The following is a 16,731-nucleotide window of genomic DNA, read 5'->3' as shown; positions in this document are numbered from 1 at the left end:
ACCCTGGGATCATGACCTGAGCCCAAGGCAGATGCTTAACAAGGAAAATTTTTTTTTAAAAATCCAATTCAAATGAACAACATTGATGTGATATTCAGGTGATGCTGTTTTGCTAAAATAACCCTCCACTCTCACTGTGACTCATACTAAGAACAGCAACATGGATGTTCTGGAGTTCTGAATGCTCCCACCACCCACCTTGAAGTAGGCCTTTCTTCCCTCATTTTGCAGGCCATTCCCCGCAAAACTGACTAGTGCTCCACACCATCACATGCCTTCACGTGTGGCAAATGACAGAAGCCCATCAGTCCATTCCTATAAGCCCATGGCAACGAAAGTAGTATTTGCACCAACGTGACTGGACATAAAAACATAAATTCAGGCACCAAAATCACATGGCACCATTATTCATTAATAGATGGTCATCTGGATGACCCAGAATAGGCTAATATCCTTTGGCATTATCAGTGAGGTAAAAAAGCCCTCAAAATTTAAATGTCTCCATGCATCAGTCCTATGCCCCTCGCCCAGGAATGCCTCCACGGGCCTCACTGTGACCGGGAGTGATGGGCGGCAGAGGCCGGGGGGGCCCCTGGTGAAGCCTGGCGCCACCACGTGTTTACCTGCAAGCCTTAGGCAAGGTACTCCGCTTCCCCGAGCCTCAGTCCCCGCATCTAAATGAACAGGGATAAAAATAGAGCCTAGCTCAGCGGGCTGTGAAGAGACGACATGTGTGGTAACATGTGGAAAGTGCTTAGCCCGATGCCTGCTGCTTAACAGGGACTCAATAGCCACAATTATTTCTTTAGTCACACATCCCAGCCTCACCAAAAAAAAAGGGGAGGGGGGAAAACACTCTGTCTTACCACAACAGAAGCATTTCAAAATAATTTGAGTTTGAGACAGAAGCCTTTAGGACGTCTGCCTGCGGGAGGTCCAGACACCCCACGGGCCATCCCTGGGCTGCGGAACGGAAGAGGGACGCGACAGCAGACCCCTTTCTGAGACGAGGCCTTTTGACACACCAAGTAAAAGCAGACACACTTATCTTTGGAGTTCCTTATTTTTACAGTTAGCAATTATGTGAGGAGAACAAAGGCTTTCAAGATACTGGAAGGTGGTGGGATCATTATTCTTGTGCTTCCGAGTTATTTAGGATGGATTTAATGACCAGTTCATTTTACCACTGCTGAGTGCCCCCGAAGGGCGGCCGTGGTGAGGAGTACAGTGGGGGTCCCAGCACCAAGGAGGAGAGGCAGCTCACCCTCAGGGCACTTAGTGTCCAGAGGAGGTGTAGGTAAACAAGTAAGCTTCAAATCTACTGGACCCTAACCTCACTAAAGACAAGGACTCCGCCCCACTGGCTTTCATACCCCGGTGGCTAACACAGACCTGGTGCATAATAGGTGTGAGTGAATGAATGAATGAATGAATGAATGGATATATGAGTGAATGAGACATAAAGATTAGCCCATGTATGTGCCATAAATACAGGTTCAAAAAAAAAAAAAGAGTGGCTCTTTAGAGGGCTCAGGGCTTGGGGAAATCTAGAAAAGAGGGAACTTGAAGGAAGACCAGAATTTTAAGAAGCAGAAACAGGAGAATGTCCACCTATAATTTTATACCGTTTGCAATGTGCTCTAAATTAGTTCTCATTAGTAAAACGGTTCTTATCCTAATTATTACTATGTGTAGCCTTTCTATAACATTCTATATCCGCAAATTGTACGCAACTGCTTCTTAGTTTGTTATTTATTATAAGGACTTTTGATTTATTTATAAACAACTTAGTGGTTCATTATTTATTAGAATAGGAAACTGAACAAATAATATCTGGTCTCTAGCAGCCCTGTCTCAATGATTATTATTGGTCTCCTGGGGTTCACTAATAAGTAGCCATAAAAAAGTCAATTTGTAATTAGGAAAGGAATGTGCATATTTGGCAGCGTTCACATTGACATGATTGACAGCAGACAAGACTGACAGAAGCTCTGCAACATACGAGGAATAACCTCATAATGGTATTCGTATATTAAAAATAAGCCACCACCAATCCTAGGATAAGAAAAGAGGTATATGAATGGCTTAAGCAATGAGCAGGGTACTATAAAGACTGCAAACAAGTATCTTAAGGGGCACCTGGGTGGCTCAGTAGGTTAACTGTCTGCCTTCTGCTCCAGTCATGATCCCGGGGTCCAGCCCAGGGTTGGGCTCCCTGCTCAGCAGGGAGTCTGCTTCTCCCTCTCCCTCTGCCCCTCCCCACTGCTCATTCCCTCTCTCCCTCTCTCTCTCTCTCAAATAAATAAAATCTTTAAAAAAAACCCCAAATATCTCAATAGTAGGAACCCAAAAGCAAAAAGAGACATAATTTTGGAAAATCACTAAAAGGACTGGCCTGATCAAAAAAGAATAATTAAAACTGAATAAAAAAACATCTGGCAAGGAAAACAACTGTCTCAGGGAGGATCTGTCGCCAAACTAGATAATGACCCATTTCTACTAGATGTTCTTAAATTGAGATGATTTCAAATGACTACAAGTTTCTCTTTTTTTTACATTAAAAAAATATCCTTTAGGGGCACCTGGGTGGCTCAGTTGGTTAAGTGACTGCCTTCAGCTCAGGTCATGATCCTGGAGTTCCGGGATCAAGTCCTGCATCGGGCTCCCTGCTCAGCAGGGAGTCTGCTTCTCTCTCTGACCCTCCCCCCCTCATGCTCTCTCTCTCTCTCTCATTCTCTCTCAAATAAATAAAATCTTTAAAAAAAAATATCCTTTAGCTAAGTGTTTATATTCTACCGTCAGAACATCACTTTTTTTTTTTTTTTCAGGAAGAAGATTATCTGTAACTTTACTTGTTTATCCAGTCTTTTGGAAGGAAGAAGTATTATTTTAGCTTTTCAAAGCCTTAGGATCACTGAGATGAGGGGCCTTGAGAAGAAAAATGGGGGTGACAGATTCTAAAAGGAAAGTCTCTGAACAAAGTCAGAGGGAGGACTCTGTCATGATCTAGAATCAGCCTTCTAGAAACAGAATAACTCAAAGAGAGCTCATGGTCGATGGGAGGTGGGGCAGAACGGGTGCTACTGGGATCTCTTGGGAAATCCACCACATCAGGCTGGCAGAAACACTGGAAACAGCCCCCAAACACCAGTTAGTGAATGTCTCTAATCTTTACTATTCTTTGGATCTTCTTTCCTTAATGATATGTCCTTGAAATTTACACTGTCATAAAAATACCTAGGATTGGTTTTCATGAATATCCATTAACCTACTTCTGATTTTGTTCAGATAAAATAACCTTCTCATAGTATCACACCTTGGCTTGAGTTGTAAGACAATAGCCAGGTAGGGCTGTGAGAGTATCGTGACAGCTGGGCTAAGAGGAAGAGGTTCTTTTCTCTCTCTCTCTTTTTTTAAGATTTTATTTATTTATTTGTCAGAGAGAGCACACACAAGCAGGGGGAGCGGCAGGCAGAGGGAGAAGCAGACTCCCCGCTTAGCAAGGAGCCCGATGCGGGGCTCGATCCCAGGACCCCGGGATCATGACCTGAGCCGAAGGCAGCCGCTTAACAACTGAGCCAGCCAGGTGTCCTGTGAGGAAGAGGTTCTATTCAAGGTGAGAAGAAACACTGAAGGCCTGGTATACAACTGGGCCTTCTCACCAAGACAAGAGCCTTTGCAAAAAGTAGAGTCCTACTTAAATGTGAGATTTTTAAAAAGCAATTTTAAAGAATAAAACTAGAAGCCTCATGAGGAGCCACTACATTTGGAGATTTCCACATTCGGAGATGCTGAAGGCCATTTCAGGAATAACAGGGTCATCGCTACAGCACCTGCCTTGCAGCCTCCCGGGAGCTGCTTAGATTAATAAAAAGCAGCATGAAAAAAGCAGAGCACCACACAGGCAAAACCACACATCTGGGTTTTCCCACAGGACCACTGTGGACTGTCCCATGTCCCATGTAAGCTATTAATAATGTCACTAATATACAATTGAGCCTATGTAGAGCCAGGCTAAATTTCTTAATGTCCTCAGTTTCTGGTTTAATGGTCTGAACAGTTTTCACACAGCCTGAAGGAAGTCTTGAATCAGAGTAACTTGCATCTAGGGAAGGCAAGGCAAGCTGTCCAGGTTTACCATTTATCTCACCTCTACCAGGAGACAACCTTTCCAAATCAGTCCACACACAGGTAGGGGGGGCCGTGCCAACCTCCCTGGCCCTCCAGAAGGACACCAGCCCTCCCAGTGTAGTTGCAGACCAGAATGAGGAATCCCCTCTCCCCACCCATGATATCCCAGGAGGTAGAACCCAAACCAACATCCAAGATGTGAGCCAAGAATCCCCTTGGGGTCTCCATGAACTGTGGCACTTAGACGCAAGGTCAGAAGGTACGCCTTGAAAATCTGACCGAGCAAGTATTTCAATACAGAGCTTCACCCAAATGTCACCTTGTCAAATTTTGAGGTTTAATACTAAACAACAGCTGTGTGTGGCACAGAAATCACCGAGAGACAGAAAAATAAGGAAATAAAGGATACCAAATAAACATATTTACGATAGATCAGTTGCTGAATATCTTGCCTGACCAAAATTTAATCTTTTTATAAATGGCTGTCCATACATCATAAAAGATCAAATGAATATCATTAATGCAACATAGCAGGAAAAAATTAACATATTCATGAATTAATATTTTGCTTTCACTTGTCTTGTCAAAGCTGGGACTTTGCTCTTGAGTGTACAAATTTTTGCCTGAACTACCATTAATTTATCTGAATTTACCATCCTCTATTTCAAAATTCATATGATACCTATAATCAAATAAATAATTTCTTTCTGGACAAATTATTAAACCTCAAGAGATACGTATAAATTGGACTTTGATTTGTCCTGGTGAGACCCCATTACTAGACTTTTATCTTTAATGGCTACAGAAGTCAAAATAAAAAATAAATTATATTCATTTAGCCTGTCTTGCAGAAAATTTCATGGGGGAAAATGATACAAATTGGCTGTTTATCTCAATAAATTGGTCAATATAGCCAACATGGTTGATGATAGCCTAATAGTGAATGCAGGGACTTTTGGTGAAAGACTAATCTGATAAATCACCAAGTTAAAATTCTAGAATGATAACCATTTAAGTGATTTTTAAGAAGATTCCAATGGAAAAGCCTAGTTATTTATACAAAATAGTTTACTCTGCATCGTGTCCCATTTCCTGGAAGGTGAAAAAGACATGCTTGTCTGAAGCTTGCCCCAAAGGCCCTGCCAACAGTGGAAGGGAACCAGTCAAACCCAACTCAAGCAAATAAGGATGCAAACCTGCTGTGCCTATTTTTCAGGATTTAAAGGCAAACTGAACCAGTTCTCCCTGAAGCAGAGGTTGCTTATTCTACTTAGTTTAAGTCAGCTTTAGTAACTCAAGAGGCTGCAATGACAGTTGCCAGGGTTCCGGCCCCACACGGCCCAGGGCATCATATGCCAAGCCCCTGATAACAGAACCACAGGGAGAAAAGTGAATCCACTATCGTCAACTCTCCTACAAACCCTCATGCATGTAAAATCTACCAGATCCCTCCACCCACACATTCTCAACTCCCACAAAAAAAGCCCAACCTCCCTGAAGTAATTGTTAAGCAGGCACATTTCCAGAGTAAAGGTTATCTCTGGAAAGCACTAATACCAACCATCCCTCACTTCCACCAAAAAAGTGCCTGTAAGCAGGACAGAGGTGAGACCTACATTTTAACGCACTGCTTGTGGGACTGTTAACTGCTACAACCTCCTGGAAAAACAATTAAATGCAAAGTCAACAGGCAGAGAAAGCCTTAAGAAGGTCCATCTATTTGAGTTAAAGTAATTTGATAATTTGGTAATTGGGAATCATCTAAATGCTCAACAATAGGGGGGAAGGTAAATGAATTTGGTAAAATCATACAAGGGAATGCTATGCAGATACTGAAAACAATGTTCACAAAGATTGTCGACTTTACATGAAAAGTTATTTAAAACATTTGGTGAAATGCACAGAATGCAAAATTCTATACACAGTACGATCCCAATTCTACGTTGGGAATGCATATAAAAAGCCTGAAAGGACATACAACAAAATGTTAGTAGTAATTATCATTTGCTCATAGTAATACATGTGATTTTAATTTTCTCTTTTTATACTCTTCTGTTTTAATTTTATAGAAAGCACCTATGTCCAAGAAAAAGAAACCATTAAAAAATCAGGCCAGAGGGTTTCTAGTCTTCCTGCCAAGGAGACAGACCTCAGCAGACACTGGGGGAATATTTCTAGCCTTCCTGAGCAGATTCCATGTCCCACCTGTCTCTCGCACTTAAGCCCTGGTGATGATTTCTTATACTCCACATAATGCCTATGCCTTTCTCGACCTTGGCTTTGACTTTCAGCCTTCTCTGTTTATACTAAAACACCCCTCTGGCAGTTACCTCTTGTCTGTAAATCTTGTTCTCCACCCCCCCTTCACCAGCAGGACCCACTTCTACAGCCTGGGCAGCCTCCTCCTGGCCCGGTCTGGTCAAGTCGTGGTATAGACAAACAAGTTACCCTTGAAAAAAACAGGCATCACAAACAAACTAACCAATAAACACGGCCAGGAAATACAGTTTTCGTAATGCATTCTATAAAAGCATTTTATACACAGTGGCCCTCCCTCCCTAACTACCCCAGGCCCAACTATAACTGATCTCTTGGGAGGTCCCCACCGTGGCAATCATCCTTAACATCCATGCAGGGCTTTGCATTTTTCAGTGCACATTCACAGACTCACAGCATTTCATCCTCATGATTCTGTAAGGTGGGAAGATCAAGTATTCTTTTCCTAATTTTGTACAGCTAAGGAAACTGCGATTCAGAGAATGGGCTCTGAGTGGCTTGTTCCCCCCCGCCCCCCATCCTCAGGGTGTGCCCATCTGTAAATAGCGATGATAACACCCGCATGGTGGAGTTGTTGTAAGGATTAAATGAGATAACATATGCAGGGTGCTGAGCACAGTGTCTGGAACAAGGGCAGCATTCAACAAATACCAGCTCCTATAACTGTTAGGTCAATGAGAAGCTCAAGGTTACATAGCTGGGAAGTGACAGCGCCAGGATGAGAATGCAGGCCTTTTCATGCCAAGTCCACGCTTTTTCTACTTTGTCCCCATCACCGTAAGAGGAGTATTAGGGCATGGCTCGTGCCCTCAAAGAACTTGTAATATTTTGTAGGAGGCCTATCTCAAGTACATGTAACAACAAAGCAGCTATTCCCACAAAGAGCTAAGGCAACTGGAATAAAAACTAGGATATAGCTCTCAAATCATACAATTCTTTGTTCCAACAGCAACTGTTAACTGTTACGCTATCTTCTTATGCACACATTCCAAGGCGTAGGAAACCCAAGTTTCATCCCCGTGTCAAAGTGAGTTGTGTAGGGGGAAATCAGATATGAAAGTAAGTCCCTTTTCCATACTAATAATAGAAAATCTTTTCTGTGGGCATTCTGAACTTCAGGAAGTTTGAGCTATTTTTGGAAACTTTTCTCTAGCTTCCAGAAAGTACCATTCATGATGGTACACTTTAAGAGACTTGAAAAACAGCTTTGGTTGAGTTCAAGGCTGCTTCTTAAAAAAAGCTTCAACTCGATTAATTAACTTACAACATGTGACACCTGGCGGCTGACAACACAAGGACAGGGAACAGGTTAAAGGCAAAGGCAACATGCACACAAACACAGAGTAGGAAGTTAATAAGAAAACTCTGTCGACATTTATTTGATGCCATAGTAATAATCCCATAATAATGGGATCCAGGATTGCCAACCCTAGGCATACTATTTCTTTAATGGTAATCTTGGCCTATTTATGATATGACAAAAGGAGAGCCTAAAACTTTGTATTATGGAATGTTGAAGCTTCTTTACATGGAAGAATTTACTTTTCATGTAAAGTCGACAATCTTTGTGAACATTGTTTTCAGTATCTGCATAGCATTCCCTTGTATGATTTTACCATGACTTTCAGCCTTCTCTGTTTATACTAAAACACCCCTCTGGCAGTTACCTCTTGTCTGTAAATCTTGTTCTCCACCCCCCCTTCACCAGCAGGACCCACTTCTACAGCCTGGTCAGCCTCCTCCTGGCCCAGTCTGGTCAAGTCTTAGTATAGACAAGTTACCCTTGAAAAAAACAGGCATCATAAACAAACTATCAATAAACAGGGCCAGGAAATACAGTTTTCGTAATGCATTCTATAAAAGCATTTTATACACAGTGGCCCTCCCTCCCCAACTACTCCAGGCCCAACTATAACTGATCTCTTGGGAGGTCCCCACCGTGGCAATCATCCTTAACATCCATGCAGGGCTTTGCATTTTTCAGTGCACATTCACAGACTCACAGCATTTCATCCTCATGATTCTGTAAGGTAGGAAGATCAAGTATTCTTTTCCTAATTTTGTACAGCTAAGGAAACTGCGATTCAGAGAATGGGCTCTGAGTGGCTTGTTCCCACCCACCCCACCCCCCATCGTCAGGGTGTGCCCATCTGTAAATAGTGATGATAACACCCGCATGGTGGAGTTGTTGTAAGGATTAAATGAGATAACATATGCAGGGTGCTGAGCACAGTGTCTGGAACAAGGGCAGCATTCAACAAATACCAGCTTTTTTTATTTTTTGGTAAAATACCAAATTTTGCATTCTGTGCATTTCACCAAACGTTTTAAATAACTTTTCATGTAAAGTCGACAATCTTTGTGAACATTGTTTTCAGTATCTGCATAGCATTCCCTTGTATGATTATACCATGACTTTCAGCCTTCTCTGTTTATACTAAAACACCCCTCCGGCAGTTACCTCTTGTCTGTAAATCTTGTTCTCCACCCCCACTTCACCAGCAGGACCCACTTCTACAGCCTGGTCAGCCTCCTCCTGGCCCGGTCTGGTCAAGTCCTTCTTTATATCTACTAATGGATACTTTGAGATTCACATCTTGGAAGGTTTTTAACGTGCCATGTGTTTTTATATTCTCAGTATCTACTACTTTCTAAGACAGAGAAATGATGCTCGTTAAGGGGTGGCCCTGAGCCAAACTATGAAGTAGAAGAAGGCTTTCTTAAGAAACGCTCTACCTCCTTTTGTCTGTTCTGCTGGGAATGAGGGGTTAGGACTCCCATTGGCTGAGCCCCTCCCAACGAGGCACTCGGGTATGCAGTGCCTACTTTATGTTATCTTTGTCACTGCTTACTGCAGCCGTGCAACATGTACATGAATCACCCCAATTATTCAGAGATGAGGAAACTAAGTCCCATAGAAGTTGAGTGACCCATCTAAGATAAAGAAACTGATCAGTGACTATGGAACAGTCTTCCACATAGGTGCTCATTCAGGTTTCCCCTCACTGAACTGGGCTCCCCCAACATCAGACACCCCTGTGTTAGTTAGTACCTGCACTATAGACTAGTTCACATCACACAGTTAAGGACAGGCCATCATCTGAGTTAGTCTTCTTCATTTTTTAAAATTTTGTAAGATTGATTTATTTTTTGGGGGGGGGCGCGAGCGGGGTAGGGGCAAAGAGAGAGAAAGGGAGAGAGCCTCAAGCAGGCTCCATGCCCGGCACTGTTGGTGGAAATTGGTATGGAGGTTCCTCAAAACATTAAAAATAGAATCATATGATTCAGGAATTCCACTACTGGGTATTAACCCAAAGAAAACAAAAACACTAATTCAAAAAGATATATGCACCCCTATGTTTACTGCAGCATTATTGACAATAGCCAAGATAGGGAAGCAGCCCAAGTGTCCATCCATAGATGAAATGATAACGAAGAGGTGGTATATATATACAATGGAGTATTACCCCGCCATAAAAAAAAAATGAGATCGTGCCATTTGCAACAACATGGATGCATCTAAAGGGTATTATGCTAAGTGAAATATGTCAGTCAGAGAAAGAGAAATACCATATGATTTCACTCCTATGTGGAATTTAAGAAAAAACAAAACAAATAAAAAGACAAAAATCAGACTCTTAAATACAGAGAACAAACAGGGTTGCCAGAGGGGTGGGGGTGGGGGGATGGGTGAAATAGATAAAGGGGATTAAGAGTACACTTCTCCATGAGCACTGAGTAATGTATAGAACCACTGAATCATTATACTGTTAAGAAGGAGGAGAAGAAAAAGAAGAGGTAGTGGTAACAGTAGTAGTAGTCATATTCCTGTTCTAAAAGTGAGCAGGCACCTGGGTGGCTTAGTCAGTTGGGCATCTGACTCTGGATTTCAGCTCAGGTCCTGATCTCAGGGTGGTGAGATTGAGCCCCTTGACGGGGTCTATGCTGAGTGTGGAATGTGCTTAAGATTCTCTCTCCATCCACCCCTTCCCCCCTCGCACTCTCTCCCTCTCTCTCTCTCTCTCTCTCAAAAAAAAATTAAAATAAGAATAAACTAAAAGTTACCAGGCAGGCATGATTTTAACCTAAATCAGTGGCTCTAATGTAAAATTTGAGACATGGTGGCAGGACTTCAAAATGTCAAGACTCTAGAGATCATCTAGTCAAGCTCTTCTCCCATTAATGTACAGATTTAAAACAACTAACGCCTAAGAAGGGCTGTGATTTGGCAGAGGTCACACAACAAATCAGGTGTAGAGCCCAGATGCGAGCCAGGACTCCTGACTCAGGGCTGTTCTCTTTTACAGCATTGGCCACAAATATTCAAACATAGGGTAAAAAACACATTCCAGACTCATAGGACTTATTCCAATGGTATTAATTCACACTGGTGATTCAGAGTGCTGGTCAGGCCTCTTATTGTGTGGCCTAGATAAGGTACTCTCTCTTTGCCTTGGGTTTCTTATCAATTATGAGAATAACAATAGCGTCTGCCTCATTCGGTTATTGTGTGGGTCAAATGTGATAATTCATGGAGCTCTAACTTCTTTGTGCTCAGCATAAACAGTGAATGAATGTTATATTATTATTATCATTAAAATTATTTTTACTGTTACTACTAGTTAGTTCAGATAATTGACAGCTCATACTTTCACCTTTGAGGAAGTAGGTAGAAACAACTTCCTGCTATCAAATTCACCTCCATCTTCTCTAAAGGCAGGCCTAACAGTTTCAGGAATGAAGGTGAGATGAGTAGAAGGTTAGCACCAGAAATAAAGAAATTACCTTTGAAAACAAAATTGCCTATGGAGCATTTTCATTTGATGTTGAAAGTCAAAATTCCCCATCTTTCTCAAACCTACTTTCTCATTAACTTCCCCTTTCCCTCAGTTTTATTGATATATAATTAATATATAATATTATATTTATTTTAGGTGTATATCATAATGATTTGGTGTTTGTATATATTGCAAAGTGACTGCCACAATAAGTTTAGTAAACATCCAGCACCTCACATAGTTACACATTTTTTTCCTCATGATTACAACTTTTAAGATCTACTCTCTAGACAACTTTCAAATATACAGTATAGGATTATTAACTATAATCACCATGCTATATATTACATCCCAGGGCTTATTTATCTTATAACTGGAAGTTTGTACCTTTTGACCCCCTTCTCCCATTTTGTCCACCTCCCATCCCCCACTCTCTGGCAACCACAAATCTCTTCCCTGTATCTATGAGCTTGGTTTCTTTAAATTCCACATATAAATGAGATCATGCAGTACTTATCTTTCTCTGTCTGACTTATTCATTTAGTATAATGCCCTCAAGGTCCATCCATGTTGTTGCAAATGACAGGATTTTCTTCTTCTTATGGCTGATTAATATTCTATTCTATTCTATTCTATTCTATTCTATTCTATTCTATTCTATTCTATTCTATATATATCCATTCATTCATCTGTGGACACTGGGGTTGCTTCCATCTCTTGGCTATTGTAAATAATGCTGCAGTGAACATGCGGTGCAGATATTTTCTCAAGATAGTGATTTTGTTTCCTCCTGATAAATTTCCATAAGTGGGGTTGCTGGATCATGTAATAGTTCTACTTTTAATTCATTTAGGAACTTCCATGCTGTTCTCCATAATGGCCACACCAATTTATATTCCCACCAACAGTGCACAGGGATTCCCTTTTTCCCACACACCTGCTAACACTTACCTCTTGTTTTTTTGTTTTGTTTTGTTTTGTTTTGGTAATAGTCATTCTAATAGGTGTCAGGTGATATCTCATTGTGGTTTTGATTTCCATTTCCCTGATGGTTAGTCATGTTGAGCACTTCTCTACGTACTTATTGGCCATGTGCCTGTGTTCTTTGAAAAAAAAAAAATGTGTGTATTCAGATCCTCTGTCCATTTTTTAATTGGATTGTTTAGGGGTTTTTTTTGCTATTGAGTTATATGTGTTCTTTATATACTTTGGATATTAACCCTTTTCAGATAAATGATTTACAAATAGTTTATCCTACTCCATGGGTTGCCTTTTCATTTTGTTAATGGTTTTCTTTGTTTTGAAGAAGTTTTAGTTTGATGTAGTCCCATTTATTTTTGCTTTTGTTTTCACTGCTTTTGTTGACAAATCCAAGAAATCATTGCCAAGACGAATGTAAAGGACATTACCCCCTATGTTCTCTTACAGAAATTTCATGGCTTCAAATCTTACATTCAAGACTTTCATCCATTTTGAATTAATTTTTGTGTATGGTATAAGACAGTGGTCCAGTTTTATTCTTTCGCATATGGCTATCTAGTTTTCCCAACACCATTATTGAAGAAACTATCCTTTCCTCATTGTATATTCTTGGCTCCCTTGTCATAAAATAATTAACCATATATTTGTGGGTTTATTTTGGAGATCTCTATTCTGTTCCACTGATTTATGTATTTGTTTTTATGCCATGTTGTTTTGGTTACCATAATTTTGTAACATAGTTTAAAATCAGAAAGTGTGATGCCTCCTGCTTGTTCTTCTTTCTTGAGATTGTTTTGACTATTTGGGGTCTTTGTGGTTCCATACAAATTTTAGGATTGTTTGTTCTATTTCTGTGAAAAAGCCATTGGTATTTTGATAGGGATTGCACTGAATCTGTAGATTGCTTTCAGTAGTATGGACATTCTAACAATAGTAATTCTTCCAACCCATGAGCATGGAATATCTCTCCATTTACTTGTGTCTTCTTCAATTTCTTTCATCAATGTCATAGTTTTCAGTGTACAAGTCTTTCATCTCCTTGGACAAATTTATTCCTAGGTATTTTATTCTTGTTGATTTAATTATAAATGGGATTGTTTCTTTACTTTCCCTTTCTGATAGTTCATTATTAGTGTATGGAAATGCAACTTATTTTTGTATATTGATTTTATATTCTGCAACTTTACTGAATTTGTTTATTAGTTCTAACAGTTTTTTAGTGGAGTCTTTAGAGTTTTATATATATATATATATATATATATATATATATATATATATATATATCATCTGCAAATAGAGAGTTTTACTTCTTCCTTGCTTATTTGGTGCCTTTCAATTTATTTATTTTTCTGGCCTAACTGCTCTGTATTTAAGACTTCCAGAACTATGTGGCAAGAGTGAGCATCCTTGTTTTGTTCCTGATCTTAGAGGAAACGATTTCAGTTAAAATTCCCCATCTTTCTCAAACCTCATCTTTCTCACTTAATTCCTAACTCAGTTAAAAATCTGACCATCCATCTAGACATCAACTCCTTACACACACTTACCCACTTGGTGACCTAGTGCCTCTGATTTTCCCTCTGAAATGGCTCTCTGAGGATCTCTCTTCTCTTTCTCTATTCTATCTGGTTCAGGCACAACTAATTTTATCTATTTATTTATTTTTGCTTGGATCACTCCAGTGGTCTAAAATCTCAGCTCCTTCCCCTTTTGCAACACCACCTACTTATCACCTCCAAAGTCACTTGTGCAAAATACAAATTAAATCAAATCATTTCTCTCATAAAGGCTGTATAATTTCTCCTCTTCAGCAGACTATATTCACATCCCAGGCTCATTGAAACACCCCCCCCAACTCTCCTGCCACCCCCTCACTTCAGAGCACCCAGATGTTCTTTCAATACAAACTTTCCTCCCATGTGGAACACCTACCTAGCCCCTTCTCTAGAAAATTGCAATTGCCTACTGGAATGTAGTCCAAACATGAACTTTTCTGCAAGCTCTTTCAGATTCCCTCCACCCTTCTTCTCTGGGCTTCCAATGAACTTGTTCCTATCTGCACTAACCATTCACCACACTGATCACTATCACTCATTTTCTTATCCTTCTTTTCTGCTAGATTGATTCCTGAAAGGCATGGGCCTCATTCTTTTATCCACTGTCACAGGACCTACATAACACACAGTACATGCGTGACAAAGAACTGCTGAATAAACCAAGTGGATGGTACCCAAAGTAAAAGGAATAAAAAAAAATGAGACCTCAGTGACTATCAAAGCTGATCTCAATTAAAGCTCATTTCTGTAATATATATAACTAACTGCAAACGATTATGTAAGTACTTTTCAAAAGAGTGTGATACGAACTTGCAAATGGCAAATCTCTCAAGTTCCCACTTAGGCTTCTTAAATGTTCATCAATGGAGAGAGAGCACCACATCCTCCCAGATTTAGTTGGGTTCTGCAGGGCCTGCACACACCAGACATTCCGAAAGCTCCTGCAATCCTGTAGCTTTATTTGAGGACACTTTTCCCCTCACAAAATTCTGTGGACTGGACTCAGGTAGTAGGTGCTCAATAAATGCTGATTTGATTTGCAGTGGATTTGAAAGCAAAGCGCAACTCACATTGTAGACTAATTCAATGCAATGACTGATTGTACTTAAGATAATAGCACTAAGGCTAAAGAAAATCAATGGCTAGACTGAAAAGCAGCCAAATGCTCACTCCCCTGCCTTGTTCCACAGTCAATGCTGACCCGCTTCTTGATCCTTTCCAGCTTCTGAGATTTTCTGACTTCATTGTTTCCCCAGAATGGAGGGGGCCAGTTAGCAAGTGTTGCCCTGTACTTGTGATATATTTGCCCTGTGTTTTGATGTTGATGTAATATGTGAGAAAGTTGAGTGGCAATTTTTAAAATGTCCTACTTTTTCTAAAGCCTACCCTCTGTGTGCCAGGTTAAGTGGGATTCTAGCTGAAGTAAGGAAGAAGTATGGACTGGAACGCTGTAGCATTTTTTTCACCTTCATTTGTGGGACTGTATGTTAAAGGGAGCCCAGAAACTTTTGTTTTTACTAAAAAAAAAAAAAAAAAAAAAAAAAGCTCGGGCAGCAAACTCTAAATTAGATGTCCATTGAACACTTGAAACATGCACTCCGCTATAATTCATTCTGGGATAAGAAAAAGACAGTGCCTTGGAGAATAAATCATTAACTAAAAGTCAAACCGAGACACCCTGGAAACCAGTGAGGCCAGGCGGCCGGGATTTGCCTGTTCCCTCTGGTGACTTCTAGAGCGAAGCATCCCACAGGCAGACAAACTCGGCACACTGCACTCCCTTCTATTTCACTTTTCAAACTTGAAGTTATTTTTAGATGACCCATGCCCGCTAATCCCAGGCAGGACAATTCCCAGCCCGCTGCGCCTCAAAGTACCTTCCTCGTCCCCGGCACTTCTTTGTAAGCACTGGGAAAGGAGTTTCTCCGTTTTCTTCCTTTTTTCTCAAGAGTGTAGTCCACCTGCCCTTTCCCTCTCTCCAAACCTCAGTCCCGGGGGCCACAGGCGTCATCCTCTCTGTTCTACTTATGCACCTGCTGCTACTGGAAAGGCGAACTCTTGGGCCACTAGGAATGGGGTAGGGGCTCTCTGAGACCCGCGCCCTCTAGAGGGGGGTCAAGGCAGACCTCTGTCCCCTATCCCCACCCCCCCAGGCGGCCGCGGGGGCTGACAGCTGGAGCAGACCACCCTCCGCCCCTCCGCCGCTGCCTCCCCCCCCGCCCGGCCCCAGAACCCCGCCGCGCTCGCCCGCCCCCTGCCGCGTCCTCCGGCACGGCCGGGGCGCAGCGCGCAGCCCCGACAGGACAGGGCGCAGGGGCGAGCGGGCCAGCGCGGTTACATAACCGACCTGCTGGGCGTCCGCGATGCGCCGGCAGAGGCTGAGGCGGCGGCTCGGGCGTCCGCGGGGCCGGCGACTGCGGGCGCGGCGCTGTCTGCTCACCTGCCCGCCGGTGCGAGCGCGTGGGGGCGGGCGCGGTGCCCGCGGGCCTGGGCGTGGGGCCGTGCGCGGCGCGCCCCGCCTCCCGGTCTCGAGGTCCGTGTGTCCCCGGCTCTCGGCCTCCCGCCCGCTCCTCCCCGCAACCTCGGCCGCCGTCAGCCGGGACAAAGCGGCTCCGGGGAGGGGCCGAGCCGGCGGCTCTCGCAGGAGCCAGCGGAGATGGGCGCGCCCCCAGCTCCGACTCATCGGGCCAACCTCCAATCAGACCCCAGGAAACCGAAAGCCCCTGTGTGGCCTCCTCTCCTCCCCTCCCCCCCTGACCCGGCGCCCTTCCCGAGCCCGCACCCGCTCCGCTCTCCGGGCTCCCACCCTGCCCTCAGCCTCCCCCCGCCACACCCCGCTTTCCCCTCGGAGTGCCCAGGAAGCGGAGAAGCCCATCTGGACCCCTAGCGCAGATGCCAGTCCTCAGGAGTCCCGGCCCCAGCGGGGAGGGGCTCCCCGGAGTTACCGCCGGGTGGGGGGCCTCCTGGGGGGTCGGAGTGGGCAGGGATTGTGAAGCTAGGGATGACTG

General features: G+C 42.7%; 1 protein-coding gene across 1 annotated transcript in view; it reads right to left on the bottom strand.

Moving 5' to 3' along the window:
- Positions 1-16,190, bottom strand: part of RCAN2 (regulator of calcineurin 2) — a 265,414-nt gene extending 249,224 nt beyond the window's left edge. Inside the window, exon 1 of the mRNA XM_032409713.1 lies at positions 16,071-16,190. The gene's annotated coding sequence lies outside the window, so the exon portion shown is untranslated. The remainder of the gene's footprint in view (positions 1-16,070) is intronic.
- Between the last annotated feature and the right edge of the window lie 541 nt (positions 16,191-16,731).

The sequence above is a fragment of the Phoca vitulina genome, unplaced genomic scaffold, assembly GCF_004348235.1.
Source record: "Phoca vitulina isolate PV1807 unplaced genomic scaffold, GSC_HSeal_1.0 scaffold11, whole genome shotgun sequence".
In the NCBI taxonomy this organism is placed as follows: Eukaryota; Metazoa; Chordata; class Mammalia; order Carnivora; family Phocidae; genus Phoca; species Phoca vitulina.
The sequence above is the reverse complement of the archived record's forward strand: the minus strand, read 5'-3'. Positions and strand labels throughout refer to the sequence as shown.